The sequence below is a fragment of the Mus musculus genome, chromosome 3, assembly GCF_000001635.26.
Source record: "Mus musculus strain C57BL/6J chromosome 3, GRCm38.p6 C57BL/6J".
Classification (NCBI taxonomy): Eukaryota; Metazoa; Chordata; class Mammalia; order Rodentia; family Muridae; genus Mus; species Mus musculus.
Window position 1 is genome coordinate 90,281,192 of NC_000069.6, and position 10,805 is coordinate 90,291,996.

Below are 10,805 nucleotides of genomic sequence, written 5' to 3' on the forward strand. Positions count from 1 at the left end.
TATATGTGGTGTGTGTGTGTGTGTGTGTGTGTGTGTGTGTGTGTGTTTAGAGTATACATATGCACTACATGTAAGCAGTACCCACAGAGGCCAGAAGAGGGTATTGGATATTCCTGAACTAGAGTCACTGTGTAGATGCTAGGAACAGCACCCAGGTCCTCTGCAGGAGGAACAAGTGCTTTTAACTGCTGAGCTAGATCTCTCCAGCCTTCCAATCCTTAAAAAACAAGCAATGTGTATGTGTGTGTCACATATGTGCAGGTAGCACAGTGGTCAGACAGGGTGTTGGATCCCTTAGAGATGGAGTTACAGGCAGTTGTGAACTGCCCGATGTGGGTGCTGAGAACCAAACTTGAGTCAAGAGAAACCAGTGAGCACTTTTAACTGCTGAGCTGTCAGTCCAATACCCCCCCCCCCCCCGCATTATTTTTCTAATCTCAGACCCATTTGGAATTTTCTTTCTTTTTCCTGTATAATGAAATAAATACAGGAAACAACTTCTAGCAGAACTACAAAAACCAATTACCACAGGGAATTAGCTAAAAATACAAGTGTCTTGGGGTAGCCAGGCATGGTGGCGCACACCTTTATTCCCATCATTCGGGAGGCAGAGGCAGGTGGATTTCTGAGTTCGAGGCCAGCATGATCTACAGCGTGAGTTCCAGGACAGCCAGGCCTACACAGAGAAACCCTGTCTCGAAAAACAAAACAAAAACAAACAAACAAAAAAAGATTTCTGGCTAGGGGTGGTGGCACACGCCCCATTAGTCTCAGTTACAGGCAGGTTATCTGAGTTCTAGGCCAGCTTGCTCTATATAGAGAATTCAGGCTAGCCAGGGCTTCCGTGAGACCCTGTCTTTGAAAATAAATATAAATATTTCTAATTGTTAGGCTCTTGAAGCCAAAGAATCTTTTCCATCATGTCCTGAGGATGCTTTTCCAGTATCCCAAAGGTGTAAAGAAGGAAATCAAGGGATTTCAGACATTCTCTTTTGCCAGGAGGTGGTGGTACACCCCTTTAATTCCAGTTCTCAGGAGCCAGACACAGGGGCAATCTCTGTGAGTTCCAGACCAGTTTAATCTATAAACTGAGTTCCAGGACAACCAGAGCTACACAGAGAAACACTGTGAATGGGGAGAGGAGAGAGGAGGGATGGGTGTGGGGATTCTGTCTTACTCTTTATTGCATCCAGTTTCTGATCAGGTGACATTGTGTGTGTGTGTGTGTGTGTGTGTGTGTGTGTGTGTGTGTCTGTATTTTGCTGGTGATCAGCTCTAGGATCTTAAATATACTAGACAGACATTTTCACCCTATTCTAAACCTGAGCTACATCCCAGCTGTTCTACTTTTTCCCCCATAGTAGAGTTCGAGTCCAGAGGCCTCCTGAACACTATGCAAATACTCTACCACTGAACTATAGCTCCAGTTTTCTTTTCTTTCTTTCTTTTTTTTTTTTTTTTGTTTTTTTTGTTTTTTTGTTTTGTTTTGTTTTGTTTTGTTTTTCAAGACAGGTTTTCCCTAGCTGTCCTGGAACTCACACTGTAGATCAGGCTGGCCTTGAACTCAGAAATCCGCCTGCCTCTGCCTCCCTAGTGCTGGGATTTAAGGTGTGCGCCACCACTCTGGGCTATCTCCAGTTTTCATGTGTCCTCTTAAAGTAAGTTTCTGTTTATAGTATGCTTAGTACTGCACTGGACTATAGCAAGACAATTTTAGATCTCAGCCCCTCCCCTAGAAGAGTACAGAGTCTTACTGGTCTAGAGTACTCTTTCCTGGACCCAGGCTGGCCTGAAACTTGCAACATGGTCAAAATGACCTTGAATTTTTGATAATACTGCTTCTACCACCAAGTACTGGAGTTAAAAGTCCTCCAAAGAAAACTCCAGAATTCCTTAGCTATCAGGCAAACTGAGGCCTAGAGAGCTGTATTGAGGGCTAAGATATGGCCAAATTACCTGACTCAACTTCTCTTCCCAGATTTTGGCGAATACAGGCTGAAGGGTAAAAGATTTGAAGTGTATCTTTGTCTATTGCAAGTCAGACGAGTTCTGCTGTGTCTCAGCTTGTGTTCATGTGCAAATAATGGGGGTGAGGCTAATTCATCTTTCTTGTTTGTTTGTTTTTTGAGATAAGGTTTCTCTGTATAACAGCCCTGGCAGTCAATTTATAGACCAGGCTGGTCTTGAACTCTCAGAGATCTTCTTGGTTCCGCCTCCTGATAGGATTAAAGTCCTGGGTCACCATAGCCTGTGATGTTTGTCATTTAAGGAACAATTCTTTAATTTTTTTAGGCCTGGTTGTACAGACCTGTATTCCAGAGGCTGGGTAGGAGGATTACAAGTTTTTAGGCGCATCAAGCTAGTCTGGGTATCTTAGTACAACTCTTGCTTCAAATAAAATAAAACCACAAAACAACTTTAAAGAGGGCTATGGTATAGCTTAGTTTAATCTCCTATACCAGATAATCTATAGGAAATGCTAAGTGTGATAAAATGCATTTGTTTCTTGGGATGGAGAGATGGCTGAGTGATTAAGAAGACCCAGGTTTGGGCCGGGCGTGGTGGCGCATGCCTTTAATCCCAGCACTCGGGAGGCAGAGGCAGGAGGATTTCTGAGTTCGAGGCCAGCCTGGTCTACAAAGTGAGTTCCAGGACAGCCAGGGCTACACAGAGAAACCCTGTCTCGAAAAAACCAAAAAAAAAAAAAAAAAAAAAAAAAAAGACCCAGGTTTGGTTCTCAGCACCCATACAGTAGCTCACAACCATGACCCAGGGGATCTAGTTCCAGAGGAACATACACATAAACTCTTTTTAAAAAATAATTAATTTTTTTTTAGATAAAAAAAATGGTGGTTTCAGGGTCTAGAGATGGCTCAGTGGCTAATGAATGTTCCTTGGTGTTCTAGAGGATCTGAGTTCAGTTTCTAGTATCCTCATCAGGTGACTCACAACTTCCTCTAACTCCAGCTTTAGGGGATCCAATAGCTCACTTTGGGACTCTGAGAATACCTGGCACTCACATGGGAACATAGCCACATAGAGACACACATACAGATATATGTTTTTTACATTTATTTTATGTATAGGAGTGCTCTATCTGCATGTATACTTGCATGCCAGAAGAGGGCATCAGATCCCATTATAGATGGCTATGAGCTACCATGTGGTTACTGGGACCTGAACTCAGGGCCTCCGGAAAAGCCGTCAGTGCCCTTAACCATTGAGCCATCTCTCCAGCCCCATACACCTTTTTTTTTCTAAAGATTTATTTTATTTATATGAGTATGCTGTAACTGTCTTCAGACACACCAGAAGAGGGCATTGGATCCCATTACAGGTGGATCCCATTGTGAGCCACCATGTGGTTGCTGGGAATTGAACTCAGGACCTTTGGAAGAGCAGTCAATGCCCCTAACTGCTGAGCCATCTCTCCAGCACCTCCAGACACCTTTACAGATAAAATTTTAAAAGTATTTTTTAAAAACTTGGTGTGCCAGTTGAGGATCTTTGTGACTTTGAGGCCAGTCTGGTCTACATAGTGAGTTCCAGGCTAGCCACACATTCATAGTAAGACCCTGTTTTAAAACAACAACAGCAAAAATAAAATATGTTAGTCTTTAAGTGTGGGTCTGCAATCCACACTTAAAGGTAGGCCCCATGCCCAACCAATACAAAATGAATTCAATTATATTTTTGAATTTTTTTTTCTTCTTGTAATGCTTTATCTGGTCCTTTTTGGTTGTTCCTTTGGTTTTCCAAGACAAGATTTCTCTGTGTAGCTCTGGCTATCCTGAAACTCCCTATGTAGACCAGGCTGGCTCTGAACAAAGAGATCCACCTGCCACTGCTTCTCAAGTGCTGGGATTAAAGGTTGTGTACTACTATGCCCAGCTAGTGGTCATTTTTTTTAAACCTTATATCTTTTGTTTATATATTATGGCTTCATTTTGTTTTGTGTTTTTCTGGGGTTTCTGTGTCTGTGTTTCTTGTGTTTTTTCCTTGGCTTTTTTCTTTTTGGGTTTTGTCCTTTTCTAGTTGTTTTTATTTATTTTTAGATGAAAAGAAAGAGTGTGGATTTGGGTGGGTAGGAAGGATCTTGGAGAAGTTGGGGGTGGGGAAATCATGATTAGAATGTATTATATGAAAAAAAAATCAATTAAAGAAGTTGGTTTCACAGAAAAAACAGTTGGGTACTGGAGAAGCCAAGGCAGGAGGTGACAAGTTCAAAGTTAGCAAGACATGTATAAGGAGATTAGAAACAAAAACTGAAAAAAAAAAACAAAACATCAAATCAAACAAAGCTAGAGTTTATACAGGGCAGAATTCATGTCCACTACAACCACAGTCATTGGCCCTCACAGTGGTGGCCCTCACAGTGGTCTTGTTCACTTTCCTTCCTTAGACTTGACTGCTAATACAAGGCACGTGGCTTTATTTTGTTGGAGGGCACTGGCTTAGAGCTTGTGCTCCCTTTTCAGGTTAGCCTTGTCTTCTACCACCTTTCACATTTTTAATTTTCTTTTTTGGGTTTTGAGTCAAGGTTGCTCTGTGTAGCCCTGGCTGTCCTGGAACTCACTCTGTAGACCAGGCTGTCCTTGAACTCACAGAGATCTGCCTGCCTCTGCCTCCTGAGTGCTGGGAGTGAAAAGTCAAGCAGCTCCACTGCCCAGCCCCTGCTTTCTCATACATAGCCTTATAAGAATGGCTGTAGCTGGTCTCTGCTAGTTCTTCCCACCCTTTTACTCCTACTGTTTCACCCTCTATCACTAGATAGGAAAGAAAGATACAGGGCAGAGAGAGATAGAAACCCTTGAATCTAATTTCCTTGTGTTTCTTTTTTGAGCATGACTACTAATAAATAGCAACCCCTCTTCCCCCAAATGACCAATAACCACCAACCTCACCTCTTAGGGCCATAGCATTTATTTGTTTATTTTTAACAGATTTCCTTTTTTTTTTTTTTAAGATTTATTTTATTTATATGAGTACACCATTGCTCTCTTCAGACACACCAGAAGAGGGCATCAGATCGCATTACAGATGGTTGTGAGGCACCATGTCCTTGCTGGGAATTGAACTCAGGACCTCTGGAAGAGCAGTCATCAGTGCTCTTAACCAAGAAGCCATCTCTCCAGCCCGGGGCCATAGCATTTGTATACCTCCTGAAAAGTTCCCAGAATTCCAAATGTCACACAATCACAGAAACTATCTGCAGCTGGCAAAAATCACGCCTCTGCTAGAGCATGATGCAAATCATAGTCAGATGCTGTTTTGTTTTGTTTTTTAAGATTTATTTATTATATGTGAGTATACTGTATCTGTCTTCAGATATACCAGAAGAGGTCATCGGATCTCATTATGGATGGTTGTGAGCCACCATGTGGTTGCTGGGATTTGAACTCAGGACCTTTGGAAGAGCAGTCAGTGCTCTTAACCACTGAGCCATCGCTCCAGTCCCAGCTGCTGTGTTTTTTAAAGAAACCAAAATTTCAGAATTCTCACTACAGTTCCCACTTCTCCTTTAGGCTATTAATTGTGCTGTGTATAGTGGAAAATTATAAACAGAGGTATTTTAAACAAAAATAAGAGCTTTTCAGGTCAGTGGCTAAGGGCCTCAGGAGCCCTTTTCTGTTCTTTCTGCTCTAGCGGTTTTGCCTTTGATGTAGGGAAACAGTAGCAGCTGAACAATCCTATCACCTGCATTAAATTGCAGCTCGTTTTTTACATAGACCATAATTTAAACTTCTCCTTTGAACTCTTCATCTATAATTCATAGATGCACAATGAGTCCTTGGGAAGTGAATCTACTTCTTCCCAAGATCATTGCTACTGTCCCTGAGGGCAAAGGACCATAAGCTCCAGTAGTTATTTTATAACACTGAATTTTGGGGGGGTAAAGATATTTACCTGTGTCCAAGTCTCAAGCCATGCTGCCTATAGTAGAATGCATTAAATCTTCAATGCCCAGAGAAAGTTTTTGGTCTGTATGTCACTCCTTGGCTGAAAGGATTTGTACTTTTTGTTTGGGGGCAAGGCTTAAGTTAGGCCTCCAAGGCCATTTCCGGATAAGAAATAAAATTTCCTTTTGACCTACACTCATTGGTCCAATGGCACTCCTTGCCACATAACCTGCACACCCCAGGAAACCTAGGCATTCTTTCTGGTTTATATTTAGGAAAATTATTGGTTTTGAAGATGCGTTGTTCACAATTTTGTTGTAAATGACCATATTTCCCACAATTAAAGTACCGGGAATTTTGATATCAGAGACCTCTAGCTATAACTTGACTCATGAGACTAGCTAACATGGTACACATTAGAACCAACATCAGTCGTAACTCTTATCCACTAGCCCATAAGTGCTGTTCTTGACTTTAATGGTCTAAAAAATTTTTTTTTTTTTTTTTTTTTTTTTTTTTTGGTTTTTCGAGACAAGGTTTCTCTGTATAGTCCTGGCTGTGCTGGAACTCACTTTGTAAAGCAGCAGGCTGGCCTCGAACTCAGAAATCCACCTGCCTCTGCCTCCCAAGTGCTGGGATTAAAGGTGTGCGCCACCACACCTGGCTTAATAATTTTTTTACATTTGGATTTTGCATTTTCATGTGCCAAGGTCTTTATCAACAACTGTCTTGTCAGATTCTTATACAACTTTGCTTACAGCTGAGACTAATCTTTGTTAAAAACAAAACCAAAACAAAACCAAAACAGCCACAGCTTCTCCAGAGCCTTATATAATCTTTGTAAAAAGGCCATGGTTTCATATAGAATGCACTTGCTTTATATGACAAATTCTAAATAACTGGGCTACTCATCGTAGAATTACTCCCCAAGACTGGAAGGGATCGGTGACAGCTGTAGTAGAGGCTGGTCTGCAGTTGCAGTGGTTGACATGGTGGAGGGAAGAAGCTGCGAATACTGAACAGCAAAATGGATGGAGGAGAATGACTAGTCAAGGAGCAGTCGCTGGGTGACGGGGTACTCTAATGGACAGGAACAGATGCAATTTTCTGTTGAGATTATACCTTTCGCTTGAAATGGCCTCTTTCGTCAGCTTGTCCTCCCACTTTCTCAGCTTTTCTCTGACCCTACCGCCCTCCGGTGAAGTTTCTTTTCCTCTTCCTGCAGGAAACTCCTGCTCTTGGGATTGAGCCTTTGTTCTTTTGGGGTGCTTCTTCCCAAGTGTTTCCACCTCCACCCACAACCTCTCAGAGTTGCACCTCCAACTCTGCAACCCTTCAGAAAAGTTCTTTTTGTATATGAGTACACTGTAGCTGTTTTCAGACACACCAGAAGAGGGCATCAGATCCCATTACTGATGGTCATGAGCCACCATGTAGTCGGTGGGAATTGAACTTAGGACCTTTGGAAGAGTAGTCAGTGCTCTTAATCACTGAGCCATCTCGATGGCCTAGTCAGCCATCATGGGGAAGAGAGGCCCCTTGGTCATGCAAACTTTATTTTTTTTTATTTTTATTTTATTTTTTGGTTTTTCGAGACAGGGTTTCTCTGTATAGCCCTGGCTGTCCTGGAACTCACTTTGTAGGCCAGGCTGGCCTTGAACTCAGAAATCTGCCTGCCTCTGTCTCCCAAATGCTGGAATTAAAGGTGTGCACCACCATGCCAGGCCTCATGCAAACTTATATGCCCCAGTACAGGGGAACGCAAGGGCCAAAAGTAGGAGTGTGTGTGTAGGGGAGCAGTGCGGGGGGGGGGGGGGGGGAGGGTATAGGGGACTTTTGGGATAGCATTTGAAATGTAAATGAAGAAAATATTTAATAAAAAATTAAAAAAAAAATCTTGGGCTGGAGAGATGGCTCGGTGGTTCAGAGCACAGACTGCTCTTCCAAAAATCTTGAGTTCAAATCCCAGCAACCACATGGTGGCTCACAACCATCCTTAATGAGATCCGATGCCCTCTTCTGATGTGTCTGAAGACAGCTACAGTGTACTTACATATAATAAACAGATAAATCTTTAAAAAAAAGAAAAGTTGCTGGTGAGATGGCTCAGGGGGTAAGAGCACCCGACTGCTCTTCCAAAGGTACCAAGTTCAAATCCCAGCAACCACATGGTAGCTTACAACCACCCGTAACAGAGATCTGATGCCCTCTTCTGGTGTGTCTGAAGACAGCTACAGTGTACTTAAATATAATGAATAAATAATTAAATAAATTAAAAAAAAAAGTTAGCTGGGCGTGGTGGTGCACACCTTTAAACCCAGCACTTGGAGGCAGAGGCAGGCAGATTTCTGAGTTTGAGGCCAGCCTGGTCTACAGAGTGAGTTCCAGGACAGCCAGGGCTACACAGAGAAACCCTGCCTCGAAAAACCAAAAAAAAAAAAAAAAAAAAAAAAAAAAAAAAAAAAAGTTCTTTTATTTATTTATTTTCCCAGTTCAGCCTTTTGTTTGTTTCTCAGGCCCCTCCATTTCCACCTGCACTCTTTTTCAACTGCTCAGCCAGTCTTTCAACCTTTTTGAAATAAAATATAGGAAGAAAAAAGCAGAAAATTCCACCTGGAAGCAAAGCAGGAGATAGCCCAGTGGCAGCAACTGCAATAAACTACTTGCTCGCCTTTTGTTGTTGTTGTTGTTTTGTTTTGTTTTTTTCGAGACAGGGTTTCTTTGTATAGCCCTGGCTGTCCTGGAAATCACTCTGTAGACCAGGCTGGCCTCAAACTCAGAAATCTGCCTGTCTCTGCCTCCTGAGTGCTGGGATTAAAGGCGTGGGCCACCACTGCCCAGCGAAATTTGATTTCAAATGTAGGAAAGAGCAGAGGATTATTTTTCTTTTTAAGAGGCGAGCACTGGGCAGTGGTGGCGCAAGCCTTTAATCCCAGTTTTGTCTTTGAGCATAACCATTAAAAAATTGCAACTAAACTCTTCCCCCACCCTCCGAATCACTAATAACCACCAACCTTGACTCTCAGGGCCCTTGAATTTATATATCCTTTGAAAAGTTCCCAGAATTCCAAATGTCACACAATCACAGGAATTATCTGCAGCTGGCAAAACCACAACTCTGCTAGAGCAGGAGGCAAATCATAGTCAGCTGCTGTGGGTAGTCTGCAGCAGCCCCACATCCCTACACCTGGGATTAAAACAAGGGCACATTCCTTTAATATTTGTGTTTTTTTTTTCTCCCCAAAGAAACCCAAATTCCAGAATTCTTACTACAGATGGCTCTTTAGACAGCAGAGGAACTTTGCATTGATGATGGACAAAGCTTTAGTCAAGAAGAATTTCTGGCCGGGCGGTGGTGGCGCACGTCTTTAATCCCAGCACTCACATCACAGAGTACGTGCCTGGTTGAGTGTACTGTAGGACTTCTGTAACAGTAAACCTTAGATCTACACTAGGTGCTTTATCCTTTGTTCAGTGACTCAAGAGAGTCAGCAAAAGCTGAAGATGATGGAGTTAAAATATAAACAAGCTGAATTTGGAGCTAAAATCGTGAAATCATTGGAACATTAGGAAAATTCTTATAGTTCTTGAGTGTATATATCAAATGCTATATTTTTATAAAAGTGTATTTTGTGTGTATAGATGTTTTGCCTGCATGTGTGTCTGTTTACCACTTGTGTGCCTGGTGCCTGTGGAGGAGGCCAGAAGAGGGCATCAAATCCCTGGATTACAGAAGCCACCCCATGGGTGCTACTTGGTCTTCTAGAAGGACAAGCAATGTTTTTTTTTGTTTTTTGTTTTTAACTGCTGAGCCATTGTTTCTCCAATCCTGAATACTATATTCTTGTTCTTGGCATGGCCCAGAATATTAAAGGTATGTTATTTTATAATCCAAACAATAAGCCTATGAGTTATATTCAGCACTCTCCTTGTACAGTTGGGTGAACAAGAGAATAGATTAAAAAAAAAAAAGGAATCTGTACTTGTACAACAATCATAGAACTGGTTAGGTTCAGAGCCAAGATCTAAACCTAAATACTTTAACTCAAGGTTATGTTATTTATTTATCTGGACACAATACTTGAATACAAATAGGTTTTTTGTTTGTTTAACCTTATAATACAAACTAATTGTATGGTCCAGGTCTGGTGACTCAGTATTGTAATCTCAACACTTGTGAGACTGAGGCAGGAGGATTGCCACAAGTTCAAGACGGTTTTTTTTTTTTTTCAAGACGGTTTCTCTGTGTAGCCCTGGCTGACTTGGAACTCACTCTGTAGATCAGGCTGGCCTCGAACTCAGAGATTCACCTTCCTCTGCCTCCCAAGTGTTGGGATTAAAGGCATGCACTGTCATGTCCAGCTCTCCATCATAATTAACTTTATTTATATAATTTGCAGTATTGGGTTTTGAACATGCTAACTAGTATTCTAGGACAACTCTTGTTTTTTGTTTTTTTGTTTGTGTGTTTTTTGAGACAGGGTTTCTCTGTATAGTCCTGGCTGTCCTGAACTCACTTTGTAGACCAGGCTTGCCTCAAACTCAGAAATCTGCCTGCCTCTGCCTCCCGAGTGCTGGGATTAAAGGCGTGTGCCATCTCTAGGTCAACTCTTAACAAATTAATTTTTAGGTATTTACAAACTGTGTTTTCCTTGCATGAATGTGTATGCACTGTAGGAGCCCCTGGTGCTCAGGGAAGTCAGAGGGGTGCTATGGAGCCCTTGAACTGGAATTACAGATAGGTACCTGGGTCCTCTGAGGAGCAACAAGTGCTTAACTATTGAACCATCTCTTCAGCCCCCCTTTAAAGGAATCTGAAACATCTTCATATCTAGCCTTGGCTAACCTGTGACCTCAGCATCCCAGTGGTGAAGTTACATTTGTGCACCATCATGTCAGGCTTAC